The sequence below is a fragment of the Felis catus genome, chromosome D1, assembly GCF_018350175.1.
Source record: "Felis catus isolate Fca126 chromosome D1, F.catus_Fca126_mat1.0, whole genome shotgun sequence".
NCBI lineage: Eukaryota > Metazoa > Chordata > Mammalia > Carnivora > Felidae > Felis > Felis catus.
This window is the reverse complement of record NC_058377.1, coordinates 55,920,592-55,939,165: the sequence shown is the minus strand read 5'-3', so window position 1 is coordinate 55,939,165 and position 18,574 is coordinate 55,920,592.

Below are 18,574 nucleotides of genomic sequence, written 5' to 3'. Positions count from 1 at the left end.
ATGTATGTAAAGTGTGTATATAAAATGACAGATGACTGATCCTCTTCCATCGATAATGTTAATGCCATATTGATCCACCAGTGTCTGACAACTTACTGTACGGAGAGTGTAGAATTTTTTTATTTTTATTTTTTATTTAAAAAAAAATTTTTTTTAACATTTATTTATTTTTGAGACAGAGGGAGACAGAGCATGAACGGGGGAGGGGCAGAGAGAGGGAGACACAGAATCTGAAACAGGCTCCAGGCTCTGAGCTGTCAGTACAGAGCCCGACGTGGGGCTCGAACTCACGGACTGCGAGATCATGACCTGAGCCGAAGTCGGCCGCTTAACCGACTGAGCCACCCAGGCGCCCTGAGACTGTAGAATATTGAAGGGAATCTTTATGATGCCAGGAGAGTGAACTACAACTGAATGATGGACTGTTTATCGTGACCACATTCTGTTTCACAAAATAAGTTCTATGCTGTTTTTGACTAAAAGTGATATTACACAAACTACTACCTATATTATGCCCTTATCCTATCTCAGAAACAATTTTGGCGATGCTGCAAATGGTTCCAAGTTGCAACCAGTGGTAACAAGGAGCTGAAGGTGGTTCCAAAATTGCCTTGACCATGGGCAGCATTTGAATGAGTTTATGTTCTTACCTATGAAAGTGACTACTGTGGAAGCGACAACGCTCACGATTCAGCGCACGCTGGGGCCAAGGGTGTACCCTTGTTTTACTTGCTTTTCCCCTAAAGAGAGCCGTATTGTGTCACCTTTATTTAAACTGGTTTCCCAAAATTGAGATAGAATCTCGGGATTGAACAGATGTTTACAGAGGTATTTAATCCAGCAAGTCAAGTTTTTCTCGAATCCTGGAGTGACGAAATACTACAGCTGCTGAATAGTTGCATCTGAGAGAAGATTCTGTGTTAATTCCAAAAATTTTTGTCAGGCGACTGTATGTCCCAGGTACTGTCCTGTGTGCTGAGGTGCAGCAATGGAGAAAACAGACGCCTTAGATCTGACAGTCTAAAATCTAATTATATTACTCTTCACCCGGGTAGAACTTCTCTTCCATGTGCCCACACTAACTTATTGTTAATTGCATACCTGAAAATAGGTATGACCTTTGCCGTAAGTCTCTGTGCTGCGGTGGTGAAGCCTCTCCAACTGCGTGAATAATTTGAGGACTGTATGTTCCACTTAGATTTTATTATCCTTTAGACAGATCTGTATTGGTAGGAAAACACGCTGGCAGTGTTGGAAGTGTAAATTGGCAACAGCTTTCTGAAAAGCAATTTGGCAGTATCTATCAGGAGCTTTAAAAATGTTTATATCTCCTGATCCTCTAATTCCACTTCTGGGACTCTGTCCTAAAGAAATAGTCTAAAATGTGGGCAGAATTTATGCTTAACAACCCAGAAGTCCAACAGTAGAAAATTGGTTAAATAAATTACAGTATGACCATACAATAGACTATTATGCAGTCATTATAATTAACGTTTATGAACAGTTAAAACACCATGGCGAAATGCTTATATTAAGTGAAAAGGGTGTTATACAAAATAGTATATATAAATCCAAAATTCTCTTTTTTTAAAAAGTTTACTTATTTTGAGAGAGAGAGAGAGAGAGAAAGCACAGGTCGGGGAGTGGCATAGAAAGAGGGAGAGCGAGAGAGAATCCCCAGCAGACTCTGCACTGTCAGCACGGAGCCCCAGTTCAGGGCTCGAACCCACAAACAGTGAGATCATGACCTGAGTTGAAGCCAGTCACTTAACTGACTGAGCCACCCAGGCTCAGTCTTTTAAATGACTAGAACAGGTATGCCAACTCTGTGTGGTTGGGTTATAAGTATTTTTTTTTTTTTAATTTTCCATTTCTTCTCTTCTCTTAATTTTCCACTTCATAAGACAGTAGCACCAAAAGGTGGCGATGGAAGACAGTGAAGGCCAAACCGCTAGTTTGGTCCATGAATAATGAACTGTCTGGGTGGATATGGAGGCTGTATGCCATTGCATTGCGGGTAGCAAGAGTGGGACAGAAGGGAAAAGGTCCTGCCCGAGAGGAAAGGCAGGTGACCAGGATCCCTACAAAAAAGGCAAAGTGGTATGAGAAGGTACCATGTTATGTAATCCTAGGTAAGGAAAAGCACGAATGGATCAGGTATGTTCTGACAATGGGAAAGGATATGGAATACTCTCCTGAGCAAAATTAACCTCATTCTCGCATTCTCTCATACAAAGTGAATATTCTCAAGATGGATTTTATTACAGTTGATTCTCTGAAGAATCCTTGAGCCTCCCATATCATTTTTTTAGGATAGAAATGCCTATTGATGTGCCAAGCCTGCCTCCTCCCATACTGGGATGCTCAAGCAACCTGGATGCACATGGAAATATTTGGTATTCCAAACTGGGAATCCCACAGCATATCATGAGTCATCGTAATGTTGTAACTGACAAAACTAAAGTTTGCAAATGTTATTTGGGTGGAATCTGGAATTGCTGTGCTTTTTATCTATGTCTTCAGAGTAATCGTGTTACAGGATTTTAAAGTGAGAAATGATGTAGATAATGCCTATCCATAAATGCGACTGTTATGTTGGGAAAATGTATCCTCCATTGTTGCTGTAGCAAAACGTTTATCATTAAAATGCCAAACATCTTCTCAGTAAAATTTCAAACTTCCAGTTGAGTACGTACGTCTTCTATCGGCATATATATTATGGATTTGCCAAGCTGAGAGAGTTCTTTAATATTGAAGTGTAGGTGTGGGTCTGTAGAAAGAACAGAAGAGTGAAACATGGGTGTTAGTTCTGGCTCCTTAATAGACCACGTGACTTTGGGCAATTCATTTGCACCCTTGGAGTACTCTAGTTTACTCATCTGTAAAAGGAGAATAATAACACTTATCTCATGGACTTGTTTGTTTTGTTCATTCAACAAATATTTATTGACTGCTTATGTGTATTTGACACTGTCCTAGACTCTAAAGATACAGCAATAAATGAGACAAAAGAATGTTCCTCCTTCTGAGCATACATTTAAGAGCAAGAATATAGCATGTTAGATAGTGATTATTAGATGAGAAGCTTACATTAAATAACGTAGTGATGCCCAACACAAGACTTGGCATGTAGTACTAAGTAGATAGTGATTTCCTTTTTTTTGTTTGTTTTGTTTTTTGTTTGCTTTTGTTTTTAGAAAGAAAGAGAGTGCAAACAAGGGAGAGGGGTAGAGGGAGAGAGAGAAGAATCTTAAGCAGGCTCAGCACCAGAGGGGGGGGTGGTGGGCTCGACTTGGCTTGACCCCATGGCCCTGAGATCATGACCTGAGCCAAAATCAAGAGTCAGACACTCAACCAACTGAGCCACCCAGGCACCTCTTCCTTTGCTTCTTTAGTCTTCCTAATGGCTCTTGAATTACTCTACAACATGGTAGTAATCGGCAAAAATCCTGACTCTGCCTTCTAGCTCTTGCCAGTTAATAAGGCCTAAACCTGTTTTTGCTTAAGAAGACAAAGAATTCCTACAGTTTTGTTTTGTACTTCCTGCATGGCAGATTAATCAAGGTGGTGCCTAAACACTGTTGATAAATGGCCTTTTCTGAAGCCAGTTGGCAGGGGTCTTTGCCTCGGGCTAGATGGCAGGTGTTAGGTCCACCAAGACAAATGCGGGGGTGTCATTGCTGTTTAAGTAAAACAGATGCACAGACCACAATGGCTGTTTCTGTTAAAGCTGTGTGCCCTATGCCCTGTTCCCAGTACTGGTGAGCCAGGCAAAGTTTGCGTTATTTATGGGATACCAGGGCATTGACAAAAAGCCAGGAAAAGGCGGGTTTAATGCTTGTGGTATGTTTATATTTCTGCCCCATTGTGGAAATTTTGGAAGGTTCAAGGAATGTTGGAAAATAGCAGCCAAAAGTTCACCCCCAGGGGTTCAGGTACTTCACCAGACCCATTTCCCTGGCTCATCTTCCTCCTCCAGAAACATCCATTCATTTACTGAATTTCTTCTTCAGGTCTGGGCCTGTGGTAGGCACAGAGGGTACAGCCCTTGCCCTGAGGCTGTGCCCGGCCTCGTGGCATGGAGACAGGGCCAGAGGTGGAGAGACCGCTGAGAATGGGCTCCCACCTTCAACTGTCAGTCTTTTCAAGAGGAGGACTGTAAGGAACAAGCTTTTACACAGAATTTGCGGCAAAAAGTTAGGATGATCATACACAGGGTGATTGTAGGAATGAGGAAGTGGGGTACAGAGAGACAAAATACACAGAACAGTGGTAAGTGGCCTGCTGGCTGTACCATCCCCAGAATTCAGTGTGAGGTATTGTCTCTCAGAAGAAACTAGATGTTCGGCTGGAGGCCAGTACCCCTATACCTTGCTCTAGGAACCTACTAAGAGAAAATTCAGAATCACAACTCAGATTCAATGAGGAATTCAATGAGGAATCCATTGAACCACAAATCAGATTCGATGAGGAAATTGGCCCAGGGAGGCTGAGTGATTTTCTTGAATCACACATCCAGCTGGTGGCAGAGCCAGGATAATAATGAAGGACCTTGAATTTCACTCAGTGCAGTGAGTTTTTTTCCATTACTCCATTGGTAATAATTGCCTTTACTGATGTGTATATTGTGAAGGTATCTTTAAAACAGCAGTCAACCTTATGTTTGATAAATATATGATTTACCAGCCGTTGATTTATATGCAATTTTTAAGGAACATATTTATAGCACAGAAGTAGGACAAAGGTTTTTCCAAGTTTCCTTGGGGTGTCCAGGCCCTCTGGTCCTTCTACCAGAGGTGTGTATTCACAAGTAAATGCTGGCATTCTGTCATTCATTTTTTCCAGATGTCCTTTTCAAGTAGTGTGTTGGGTTTTATGTTTTTAATATTTCTCATACACGTTTTTTAAATCTGGACACGTAAATCCTAATAAAGTTCTCAGCTATCTCCTCTCTGCCGTCTCGAATTTCCGGGTGTGTTTATATTTATGACACAGTGTCTGAAGGCGTGAATGCTCTCACATCATTAGGGTTTATATTCCTAAACCATAGACTTGGTGCGTTTTGAGATGTTCTGAAAATTCTTTACACTTCACTTGTAAATGCCACTATACTGTGCCATGACATTTCCATAGTAACGCATATTTCGAACAGGAAAACAGAGGAAGCCTAAGGAAAAGGGAAGTAGGTTTAAAATGCAAAAAAAAAAAAAAAATCATTAAAAAAGTAGAATATATACGATGGGGGAGAGGGGTGTGAATCTGGTTTGATGTGCTCTGAGAACAGAAAGTCTTGCAGACCAACTTTAGGGACCTGCGGGATTCACCACCCACCAAGCGGCCTGATCTTGGAGTCCTACTTTCTTGGACCCTCACATTCAGTGAGGTCCATGTCATTCCCCTAACATTTCTTGGCATCACCTACTGCAACCAGATGAAGGCGGTTACCAACCTGTTACCTCACTATCCTGAAGTCCATCTTCCACACTGCCCGCACACGTGCTGTATGGTTTAAAGTGTACTGAAAACCGGAGGCTTTTGGACCCCAGCTTTTTGAGCTTCCACAGATCCCGCCCTCTGCCTGGAATCCCTCCCCCCCCCCCCCCATCCACCCAGCAAACTCCTACTCAGCAACTCAAGCCTTAACCTTATCCTTACTGTTCTCTGCAATGGGAAAGCAGCCACCACCCTGTGTATATACACATTCTTAGGTCAAGGAAACTTTAACACTTAATTGACCTGAATTGTTTGCAGAATGTTTTTCCTCCGTTACCTTACCGGCTTTGGCTCCCCAAGAGCCAAACCACATTTAATTAGTCTCCGTATTCCCCGCATCTAGATTAAAGCTTGCCTGGCATGGTTCAACAACGATTTGATAGGTGAATAAAAGAATAGACTTCAATGGTAGTTGCTTTTTTTATTGGGACGAAGTTCACATAACAAAATTCACCATTTTGACCTTTTAAAATGTATGTTTTAGTGACATTTAGAATATTTATGGTGTTGTGCAATCACTACCACTATCTAGTTCCAGAAGGCTTTCATCACTCCAAAAGGAAATCTTGTATCCATTAAGCAGACACTCCCCATTCCTCCCCCCCACCCGGAGTCCCGGGTAACCACTAATCAACTTTCTGTCTCAATGGATTTGCTTATTCTGAAATTTTCACATAAAAGCAGCCATGCAATATGTGGCCTTTTGTGCCTGGCTTCTTTCACTTAGCATAATGTTTTCAAGATTCATCCATATTGTAGCATGTATCAGTACTTCATTCCTTTTTATGGCTGAGTACTATTCTATTGTATTGATCTGCCATATTTTGTTTATCCATTCATCCATTGATATACTTTTGTGTTGCTATCTTTTGACTATTATGAATACTAATAGTGGTACTATGAATCTGTGTGTACAAGTTTTTTTTAACACCTATTTTTTAAAAATTTTTTGGAATGTGTATTTATTTTGAGAGAGAGAGTGCGAGCAGGGGAGGGGCAGAGAGGGACAGAAAAATCCCAAGCAGGCTCCATACTGTCAGCGCAGAGCCAGATGTGGGGCTCGATCTCACAAACTGTGAGATCATGACCTGAGCCAAGATCAAAAGTCAGACACTTACCCAACTGAGCCACCCAGGCGCCCCTGAACACCCATTTTTAATTCTCCTGGGTATATACTTAGGAATGGAATTGCTTGGTCATATGGCATTTCTATGCTTAACTTATTGAGGAACCGCCAGACTGTTTCCACTGTGATTGCCCGTTTTACATTCTCACCAGCAGTGTATGAAGTGAGCATTCCAATTTCTCCACATTTTTGCCAACACCTATTATTTTCCCTTTATATGTATAGTGGATATATAGTGGATTCCCTTTATATATATATATAGTGGGAGATATATATAGTGGGATATATATATATATAATATATATACATATATATATATACACAATATATATACATATACATATATATGTATATATATTATATATATATATATATATGTGATGGGTATTCACTAGGATGGATATGATATATATATATCCATCCTAGTGAATGTGAAGTGGAATCTCATTGTTTTTCCCCTAAAAACTAAAAACTAATGATGTCATGCATCTTTTGGTGTGCTTTCTGGCCATATGTGTATCTTTGGAGAAATGTCTCTTACACAAGCCTTTTTGCCCACTTTTTATTTGGGTTGTCTTTTTTTTTTTTTAATTTTTTTTTCAACGTTTATTTATTTTGGGGACAGAGAGAGACAGAGCATGAACGGGGGAGGGGCAGAGAGAGAGGGAGACACAGAATCGGAAACAGGCTCCAGGCTCTGAGCCATCAGCCCAGAGCCCGACGCGGGGCTCGAACTCACGGACCGCGAGATCGTGACCTGGCTGAAGTCAGACGCTTAACCGACTGTGCCACCCAGGCGCCCCAATTTGGGTTGTCTTTTTATTGTTGACTTGGAAGAGTTCTTTACATATTCTGGATACTAGACCTTCATTTGATATATGATTTGCAAATATTTTCTGCCATTCTATGGATTGTCTTTTAACTTTCTTGATAGTGTCCTTTGATACAGAAAAGTTTTCATTTTGAGGAAGTCCAATTTATTTATTGACTTATATTTTGGTTGCTTTGTGCTAAGAAACCGTTGCCAAATCAAAAGTCATGAAGATTTATCCCTATGTTTTTTCCCAAGAGCTTTATAGTTTAGCTATTATATTTAGGTTTTTGATCCATTTTGAGTTTGTGTTTGTATATGGTGTGAGGTAAGTGTCCCAACTTCATTCTTTCGCCTGTGGACTGAAGTTATTCCTGTGCTTATTGAAAAGGCTTCTTTTATTGAAAAGACTTTTCTTTTCCCATTGTCACATACGTTATTGAAAGATATTTTCAAATTATAAGTTGACATTTTTTTTTCTGTACCTTGAATATTTTGCTCTACTGTCTTTAGGCTTGCATTATTTCTGAGGAAGAGTCTGCTGTAATTCTTATCTTTGTTCCTGCATATGTACTGTTTCCTCTTTTGCTGTTCTTAACATCTTTTCTTTATTACTGACTTTAGCGATTTGATTTTATATGCCCTGGTATAGTTGGTTTTTGTTTTGGGGGTTTTAATCATGTTCCTTGTGCTTTGGGTTCATTGAGCTTCTTGGATTTGTGGGCCTAAACTTTTCATCAAATTTGGAAAATTTATGGACATTGTTTCTTCAGATATTTTTCTGCCCCTCCCTCCTTTAGGAACTCCAATCACATGAATAGTAGGCTACTTGAAGTTGTCCCACAGCTCACTGATTCTGTTCAATTTTTTCCTTTTTTTCTCCTCCTTCTAGTATTTATTGCTGTGTCCCCAAATTCACTAATACTTTCTTCGGAAACATCCACTCTATTTTAATCTCATTTTGTGTCTTCATCTCAAATATGGCAGTTTCCATCTCAAGAAATTTGACTTGGTTTTTTAAATATTTTTTTATTTTGGAATAATTTTAGATTTATATAAAATTTGCAGAGATGGCACAGAGTATTCCCAAATGCCCCTCATCCAGTTTTAGTTTCTCCCAATGTTGTTATCTGACATCACTGGGGTGCACTTATCCCCAAACTAAGATACCAATGTTGTTGCAGGACTATTAACAAAACCCCACATTTTATTCAGATTTCAACAGCTTTTCCATTAATGTCTTTTATTCTGTTCCAGGAACAATCTCATTTAGTTGTTATGTCTCATTAGTCTCTTCTGACCCATAATGGTTTCTCAATCTTATCTTGTTTTTTATGACCTTGAGTGTTTTAAAGCACTGGTCCAGTCCCCAGTGACAGAGCACTGGTCATGTATTTTACATAACATCCCTTAATTTGGGTTTGTCTGATGTTTTTCTCATGATTAGACTTGGGTTATGGATTTTGAGAAAGAATAGGAGGTAAAGTGTTCTTGTTACTACACCAAATTAGAGGGCACGTGAGAGCCACATGACCTCTTTGGTGACATTCACTTTAATCACTTGAGTAGGTAGTTTTGATAGATTTTCCTACAGGGAAGATACAGTTTTTCCCTTTCCATACTCTGTTCTTTGGAAACAAATCACCCATTTCAACCCACACTCAGGGAAGGGGAGTGATTAAGTTCCATCTCTTGCGAAAGGGGAGTATCTGCATATATTATTTGGAGTTCTGTATGAAATAATTATCTTTCTCCCCAATTTGTTTATTCAGTCGGATATATATTTATTTATATCTCATGTGTATTTGTTTGATATTTTGCATTATAATCCAACGCGATGTTATTTATTTTGTTGCTCACATTGTTCCAGTTTTGGCCGTTGGATGCTCTTTCAGGTTGACTTCTGTGTCTCTCTGACATGCTCCCATTCCTTTGTTTTTAAACACTTTCTTACTTTCTGGTACTACAGTGTGCTCCAGAATCATCTTGTATTTTCCCTGTTCTAGATCATCAATCAAAAACTTTCTCTAAAAGATGCTTGTTTCTTTTCTTGGAGAATGGTATTTAGAAACCAAGATATGGGCACTGAGTGTTTGTTGCTACTATGATTTGGATCTTTTTTGTATCTTCTATGCCTCTGATTAACAGCTTAGTCTTTTCTCTAGCTTCTTGAACACACGGACTTCAGTTGTAACTGTTTTAATGTTCTTACCTACCCATTCTACTTATCTTGGTCAGTTTCAATCGAAGGATTTTGCAATTCTGGAAATAACTTTTGGGTATTACTTTTAAACCTTGTTAGAAGGAACCAGAGCAATATAGGTCTAGGGCTAATTTTGCCCCACTATTGTGATGAACCTGATGCCTTGTGAAACATGCCTGCCACTCTGAATGTTGGAACAGGAACTAAGCCTGGGTGATCTTTGGGAATCATTCCTTCTAGTTCTTTGGGATAGTTCTCTCTCTGGTCTCAGGTATTTTCCTCACATGCATGCTGAAGACTCAGTGGTCAGATTTCATTGGAATGAGATGGGGGTTAAATAGATTAAAACATGTAAAGCATTTTGAGCAGTGCTTGCTTCACAGCAAGTATTCAATAAATATTAGTTATTTATATACCTGTTAAAAGTGGCCTGCAGGGGCACCTGGGTGTCTCTGTCAGTTAAGCATCTGACGTCAGCTCAGGTCATGATCTCACGGTTGGTGAGTTCAAGCCCCGCATGGGGCTCTATGCTGACAGGTCAGAGCCTGAAGCCCGCTTCAGATTCCGTGTCTCTCTCTCTCTGCCACTCCCCGGCTCGTGTTCTCTCTCTCGCAAGAATAAATTTTAAAAAAACATTTAAAAAAAGTGGCCTACCAATTTGACTGGGTTTCCTAGTGACCCTAGCAAAGTGGAAATATCCGTTGCATGATTTGGTGTCCATAAAATATATAGAAATTGGTTGGACAGAAGCATAGATTTCAGAATATTTCCCCCACAAGATTCCTCATAGAGAGAGAACTGTATGTACCTGGAATAATATACCAGCCAGAGGGAGTTTCCTAGGATTCTGTCTTTACCATCCCTCCAAATAACCAATAACTTCCCACTAGAACTCAATTTAGTAAAAGTACTTCCACTGTGACTGAAATATCATAATACCTTTAGTCTGGCCTAATCCAAAGATAAAATATATAGCATCAAAATGAAACTACTGAGCCACATGTCATTTGGGCGATCCTCCATAAATACAGGGGGGTCAATTAGGAGACAATTATAGTGGTTCAGGCAAGAGGCAACTACAGTCTGAGCCAAGAACTAGCTATAGGATGAAAGGGGGTTGGCACAGAACCAACCCACTGTACTGTGAGAATCCACAAATTTTGGCAGTGGACTCCGCAGCTACAGGGAGGAGGAACTTCCGAGGCCTGGGAGTGTGTGTGCATAGAAAGATGAAAAGAAAAAGCTTGACTGTTGTGGTCTTCAAATCTCCTACAGCCTTACAAATATTTCATCAACTTAATCAGCTACTGAGGAAGACGTGTTAGAATCTCTATGTGGATTTGTCCTTGTCTCCGCATAATCTTATCTGGAGGCACTGTTTTCCGTTGGTACAGAGAGGTTCTAGGTCATTATATCTTCCTGATGAACTGTCCCTTTTGTCACTAAAGTATATGACCGTATCTCTAACAATGCTTTTTGCCTTAAAATCTATTATGATTGCATTATTTCATTAGTGTTGACTCGGTATATTTTCCCCCAGCCTTTTAACATTTCTGGTTCATTACCTTGTGAATGTGTTCTTGTAATCAACGTACAGCTGGATTTTTAAAAATCGAATCTGAGAACCTTTGTCTTGTCTCAGTCATGTTTATATTTCTTATTAGGATGATATATCGGGGATTTTTTCCATTGTTTTGTTTGTTTGCCACATGTTTGCTTTATTCTTTTATCCTGATGCCTTTTTTTCTCTACTTCCTTTTTATTCTCACTAATGGTTTGGAAGTTATACATTCTAATTCTGTTCTTTCAGTGGGAGTTCTTCCATTATTAATGTGCACACTTGAAATAACGTTGTTAAGTCAGTCACTATCTCTAGCTCGTTGTGAAGATTTCAGGATCCTTAGAATTCTTTATTTCCAATCTCCACCCCCTCCATCTTCCAGTAATTTGGTTTTTAGTATTTTGGTTCCAACTTATTTTAACCACCCTCCCCTCCCCATTAGATGATTTAACAGCCGGTATTATTTATATTTACAAGCCTGGGTATTAATTTCTTTGCCTACTTTTCTTTAGTCCCTTCGTTTTATCAAAATATAATTCACGTGGGGCTCCCGGGTGGCTCAGTCAGTTGAGCGTCTGACTTCAGCTTCGGTCATGATCTCACAGTTTGTGAATTCGAGCCCAACATCCAGCTCTATGCTGACGCTTGGAGCCTGGAGTCTGCTTTGGATTCTGTGTCTCCCTCTCTCTCTGCCCCCTGCCCCACTCACATTCTGTCTCTCTCTCTTTCAAAAATAAATAAACATTAAAATTTTTTTTAAATATATAATTCACGTACAATGAAATTCACCCTTTTTAAGTATACAGTTCTGCAGTTTTTAGTATATTCACAAAATTGTGTGACCATCACCACTATCCAATTTTAGAACATTTGCATCACCCCCCCAAAGAAATCCCATATCTATTACCAGTCACTCCCCATTCCCTCCTATCCCCAGCCCCTGGCAACCACTAAACTACTTTCTGTCTCTATGGATTTGCCTGTTCTAGAAATTTCAATAAATGGAATCATATAATATATGGCTTTTCATGTCTGGCTTCTTTCATGTAGCATAATGTTTTCAAGGCTCATCCATGTTGGGTCATGTATCAGTACTTCGTTCTTTTTATGCCTGAATACTATTCCATTGTATGGATAAACAACATTTTATTTGCTAGTCACTAGTTGATGGACATTTAAATTGTTTCCCCCCTTTGGCTGTTATGCATAAGGTTGCTGTGAACTTATGTGTCCAAGTATTTTTGTGGATATATGTTTTCAGTTCTCAGATACATACTTGGAAGTGGAAACCGCTATTTCTTGTATTCAGTGGTGTGCTGATAGATATTTTAACAACTAGTTTTTACGTGGTATTGGGTAAGGGAGCCCTGATTTGTAGCATTTGTTGATCTCTGGGGTATAAATGCTCAGGTTGCCAACGTGACATCACTGAAATACAGAGATGAAGAGAAATGCACACTAGCACACCATTTTGTAGCACCTTCTACCATTAGATACAAGAAATATGAATAACCCCAAGAATGTAGATAGTAGAAACATTGTAGTAAAATAATTAAGAAGTGATGCATTTGTGAGGATTTTTTTTTTTACCTTTTTAAGGAAATCATTCATTTAACTGTAAGTTTATATAATTTGATGTTCAACGATGACCATATTTAGCAGCCAGATCTCAAAATTCCTGGAATGTTCATACTCGGCTCTCCGGGCTAACGGGGGAGCTGGCTGGAGCCCTGACCTCACTTGTATCCCACTCTTTACATCTTCTTTCTGGACTGAATTTTCTCACTGAAGCATATCCCCTAGTGGTCTTTCAGCAAGAGTTTGTGTGAGGTAAACTCATTGGCTTTGCGTGTCTGAAATAGTCTGAAAAGCTAGCTCTCACTTATGAATTTAACTGTGTATAGAATTCCGTGTTGAGATTTATTTTCTTTCCACGCTTTGCAAATATTATCCTTCTGTCTTTTGGTTTCTGCTGTTGCTGATGAGAAGGCTGCCTTCATTGCAATTAACACATTGGGAATCTGTCCCTCTTCACGGAGAGCTTTTATTTTTTTTTTCTCTTGGCCTTGCAGTTTCACAGTTTCACCAGGGTATGAACGGGCCATGGGGGGCACCCAGGTATTTGGTCAAACATTATCCTGGGTGTGTCTGTGAGGGCATTTTGGGGTGACACATAACAGATTGCCCTCCCTAATGTGGGTGGCCCTCATCAAATCAGTCCTGACTAGAACAAAAAGGCTGACTATCCCGATGGGTAAGAAAGAACTCTTCCTGCCTAGCTGTTTGAGTTGAGATATTTGCCCTCTCTGGCCTCCAGATTCAAACTGAAACATCAGCTTCTCTTGGGTCTCAAGCCTGCTGGCTTCCAGACTAGAGCTTACACCACTGGCTCTCGAGGTTCTCAGGCCTTCATACTCAGACTGGAAATATACCATTGGGTCTCGTGGGTGTCCAGCTTGCCAACTGCAAACCTTGGGACTTGTCAACTGCCATGGTTGTGTAAGCCAATTCCTTATAATGAATTTCTGTGTGTGTGTGTGTGTGTGTGTGTGTGTGTGTGTGTGTGTGTGCATGTATACACATATACATATCCCTACGCACATATGTTGGTTCTGTTTCTCTGGAGAACCCTTACTAATACAGCTATAATATTTTAAGTAATGATTTTCTACCATTCCCTCTATTAAATCTTTCTGGAACTCCTATGCTTGAATTTTTCTTTTTATCCTTCGTATCTCTTAAGCTCTTATTGAAGGCTTCTATCCTTTTCTGTCTTTACTCCATTTGGGGTGATTTCCTCAAATCTCTCTTCTAATACCTCTTCAACTACATCTAATATGTAGTTTGACTCATCCGTTGAGTTTTTAATTTCAGGGGCTGCTTTTCATTTCTGGAAGTTCTATGTGGATGTTTTTCAAATCTCCCAACTCTTTTCTCCTACTATTCTGTTTTATTATTATTATTATTATTATTATTATTATTATGGCTTCTATTCCTTTTCTTATCTCTATTTTTTTTTAATTTTTTTAACATTTATTCATTTCTGAGACAGAGAGAGAGAGAGAGCATGAACGGGGAGGGTCAGAGAAAGAGGGAGACACAGAATCTGAAACAGGCTCCAGGCTCTGAGCTGTCAGCACAGAGCCCGACGCGGGGCTCGAACCCACAGACTGTGAGATCATGACCTGAGCCGAAGTCGGACGCTTAACCGACTGAGCCACCCAGGCGCCCCATCTTATCTCTATTTTAATCATCCTAATTCAGAATCTCTTTCAGATGGTTCTATTTGTACCCCTTTTCTATCTAGTTTGTTATGTGCTTTGACACTCCATTTTGGTCATTTCTTTCCACATGTGGTTTGTTATATTTTGTGAGTCTCTTCATCAGGGATTGTTTTTCCTAGTGACTTCCTCAAGCCCTGGATTGTTAAGCATCCCCACAGAGCTATTTTGAATATACCTTTCAACCCTAACCTAAGAATTTTAATAGGTCTGACTTCAGTCCTAACCTAAGAATTTTAATGGCCTCGACCAATTTTTATGTCACTTTATCTCAGTAGGTGCCTGTGCATATAGGCAAAGTAAATTTAACACCTCCCCCATATGCATTTGGCAGAGATTAGGGTTCTCATTTCTCACGAGTGTCCTTTTCCCCCACCTACAGCCTCTTTAGACATGAGGCTTCCTTACAAGTTCGCTAACGCTGGGGTACAGTTTCCCAGTCCTTTGCGTGGAAGGGGGCAGATCTTCCAATGTCAGGGCTTTATTCAGGGGTCTCTGTTCCAGCTTCCTCACCTGGCTGGGACTGAAACCTCATCTCCCACTCCTTAATGTACGGTGGAACCCTAGCCCGCAGCCCGCAGGATCGATAGCTAAGTGTGAAAACCCTGTGTGCTGCTAAGCCACATCACCTGTACCCTGTTCTGGCTTTGAGTTTTCATTTCTTTTTCATTTCTGACATCTTGGGCCTTCTCTTTACATTTTTCAGATCTGGTGGTAAAAATACAACATTTCTGCTGGAGTTCATCTAGCATCTCTATGTGTCTATAGCAGGGAGTGGGATGGGGCACCTATCTATATTAACATAGTTGGTCATGTTTCTGGATGTTGCAATAATGAGAAACAATAATTCCCTGAAGAAGACACTTATTGTTGCCATTACACACATAAGAAAAGTGAAGCTCAGAATAATTCTCTAAATTGCCAAAGCCATAAACTTTTAAGTGGGGAAATAGGTTTTGTGTTCAAGTTGTCTCCAAATCTCATGCAAGATATCTAGGCATCTAGAAGGCACTTGGTACCTCTGACTTTTCTCCATTGTTAGCCTTTATGGGCAATTCACCCATGGCATTTTGCTGAAGCAAATACTCTGGAAAAGATTCCTCCTGCTTCCTAGGTGAGGCTGTTTGGGGGAGAAAAAGAGGGAGTAAAAAACAATTTGTGGAAGCGGGGCTTTCTTAAACCTGAGAACCCCTGGTAGTAGCATTTGGCTGGGAGAATGTGAAAGCCAACAGGCATTTCCCTCTCCATCCAGAAGCATCCCCAGAATTACTTGTGCAATGGACAGTGAACGGGACATACCAAGGGTCTTGTGCACTGTTTTTGGCTTGCCTCTGAAAGAAGGAGGCAGCCCGGGTCATGGCAGAACTTACCTGTAAGTTCTGCTGGGTTTGGGAATACTCTGAGGCTTTTCACTTAGCTCCCTTAACCTGGGAGCACTTCTTTCCCTGTGCATTCTGCACGGAGCCCGGCCATGAGTGGGCACCCAGCCAAGGTTTGGTAGATTGATGCGGATCAGTTCAGATCTGAGCAGAAGGAAGACACTTCAATTACTTACAGTAGAGGAGCCTTAATGAGATGGATTGGTTACACGGGTGGCGGGACAGGAGATGGAGAGGCATCCCAGAACTTAGCAAGAGCAGGAACCACTGCCACGCATAAGGCAAAGGGGCAGAGTGGGAAGCCAGTGTCACCAGGGCCCAGGAGCCAGGTGATGAGCAGCTTGAGCCCTAGCAGGCCTGTCCATGGGAGCAGGAGCAATGGAGATGCCACCTGAGGCAGATGGGGAGGAAAAGAAACACCCTGGCTTCTCCCCCTATACCTACCCCCAATCTCTGGCTAGTACTTTTGGAGACACATCAGGCCCAAACTTTGGCCAAACTCAGCTGGAAGCCAAATGTCCTAGAGCCTGGATTCACAGGCTGAATGGATCTACTTCCCTGTGTTACAAAACAGAACAGAGCAGGAGAAGGCTTAGGGAATCGGTCTAGGAAAAACAGGCCCAGGACTGGCAGGGAAGGTGGGCAGGAAAGAAGAAAAAAGAAAGAAGAGGAGAGGAGAGAAGCCTATATGTAACATAGAAGCATTCTAGAATACTTTTTACATATCCTTGTGCAATTAAAAAGGCATCTAGATGGCTAATAGAAACAGGAAAAAATTCTCAACATCACTCATCATCAGGGAAAAACAAATCAAAATGAGATACCACCTCACACCTGTCAGAATGGCTAACATTAACAACATAGGAAACAACAGGAGATGGTGAGGATGCTGAGAAAGGGGAACCCTCTTGCACTGTTGGTGGGGATACAAACCGGTGCAGCCACTGTGGAACAGTATGGAGGTTCCTCAAAAAACTAAAAATAGAACTACCCTACGATCTAGCAATTACACTATTAGGTAATTACCCAAAGGATACAAAAATACTGATTTGAAGGGGTCCATGCACCCCATTTATAGCAGCATTATCAACAATAACCGAACTGTGGAGAGAACCCAAACGTCCATCGACTGATGAATGGATAAAGAAGATGTGATATATATATATATGTATATATATATATATATATATATATATATATATATATATGCATGAATGCAATGGAATACTACTCAGTCATCAAAAAGAATGAAATTTGCAATGGCGTGGATGGAGCTAGAATGTATTATGCTAAGCAAAATAAATCAATCAGAGAAAGACAAATACTGTATCACTTCACACGTATGTGGAATTTAAGAAACAAAACAGATGAACAAAGGGGATTTGGGGGAGGGGAAGAGAGAGAGGGATACAAACCACAAGAGACTCTTAACAATAGAGAACGGACTGAGGGTTGATGGAGGGAGGTGGGTAAGGGGTGGGCTAGATGGATGATAGGTATTAAGAAGGGTACTTGTGATGAGCACTGGGGGTTGTATATAAGTGCTGAATCAATGAATTCTGCTCCTGAAACCGATATTGCACTGTATGTTAACTAAAATTTAAAAAACAAAAAAAGTCTTTAGGATTAAAAGTTGCCTTCCTTGCAGAGTTGTGAGGATCAAATGAGAAAATGGATGTGAAAAGCTTATGAAAATTGTGAAGTAATGCATAAATATGAGACAACCATCATTAATATCATTAGTGCTTTAGAGGGAGGAAATGTAGGTAAACATGAGTTTAAATAGAAATCCTTGGGATGCTTGGGTGGCTCAGTCGGTTGAGCGTCCAACTTGGGCTCAGGTCATGATCTCACAGTCTGTGAATTCGAGCCCCACATCGGGCTTTGTGCTGACGGCTCAGAGCCTGGAGCCTGCTTTGGATTCTATGTTTCACACTCTCTCTGTTCCTCCCCTGCTCACACTCTGCATTCTGTCTCTCTCAAAAATAAAGATTTAAAAAAAAATTTTTAATAGAAACCCTTTATTAAGCATCTATTATGTATGGATAGTTTCTGTGGATGCCCATTGGAATATTTTTAGCTGCAAGTAATGATAATGAGCAATGACTTGAACAAATAGGTAGTTATTTTCTGGCATACCAAGAATTCCAGAGGTGCTCCTTTGCCCTTTCCGTCTGAATTACAAGATGACTGCAATGCTTGGCCTTCACCTCCAAGTTCAAGGCAAGAAAGGGTTGAGGTGAGAGGACAGTTCAGACTCAGCTGTCTTGTTTCATTAGGAAAGCAAAATCTCCCCCGTTGATTCCCAGGCAGTTCTACCTAAATTCCCAGTTCTACCTAAATCTCTTTGACCAGAACTGGGCCACACCACCACTCCTAACAACAAGGGAGAGGTGGTGGGAGGTAACATAGGAGAAATGGCTTCTGGCTGGCCAATGACAGGGGGTGTTGCATGCATAGAAAACACAGTACTTGGCACAGAGTAAAAGTGCTCAATGCATGTTGTATGTGCCTCTGTGTATCTGTGTGTGGTTTATATGTGTTCTTCATTTCTTTTTAATTTTTTAAGGTTTATTTATATTTGAGAGAGAGAGAAAGAGAGAGGCAGAAAGTGAGTAGGGGAGGGGCAGAGAGAGAGAGGGAGACAGAATCCGAAGCAGGCTCCAAGCTCTGAGCTGTCAGCACAGAGCCTGATGTGGGCTCAAACTCACAAACCGTGA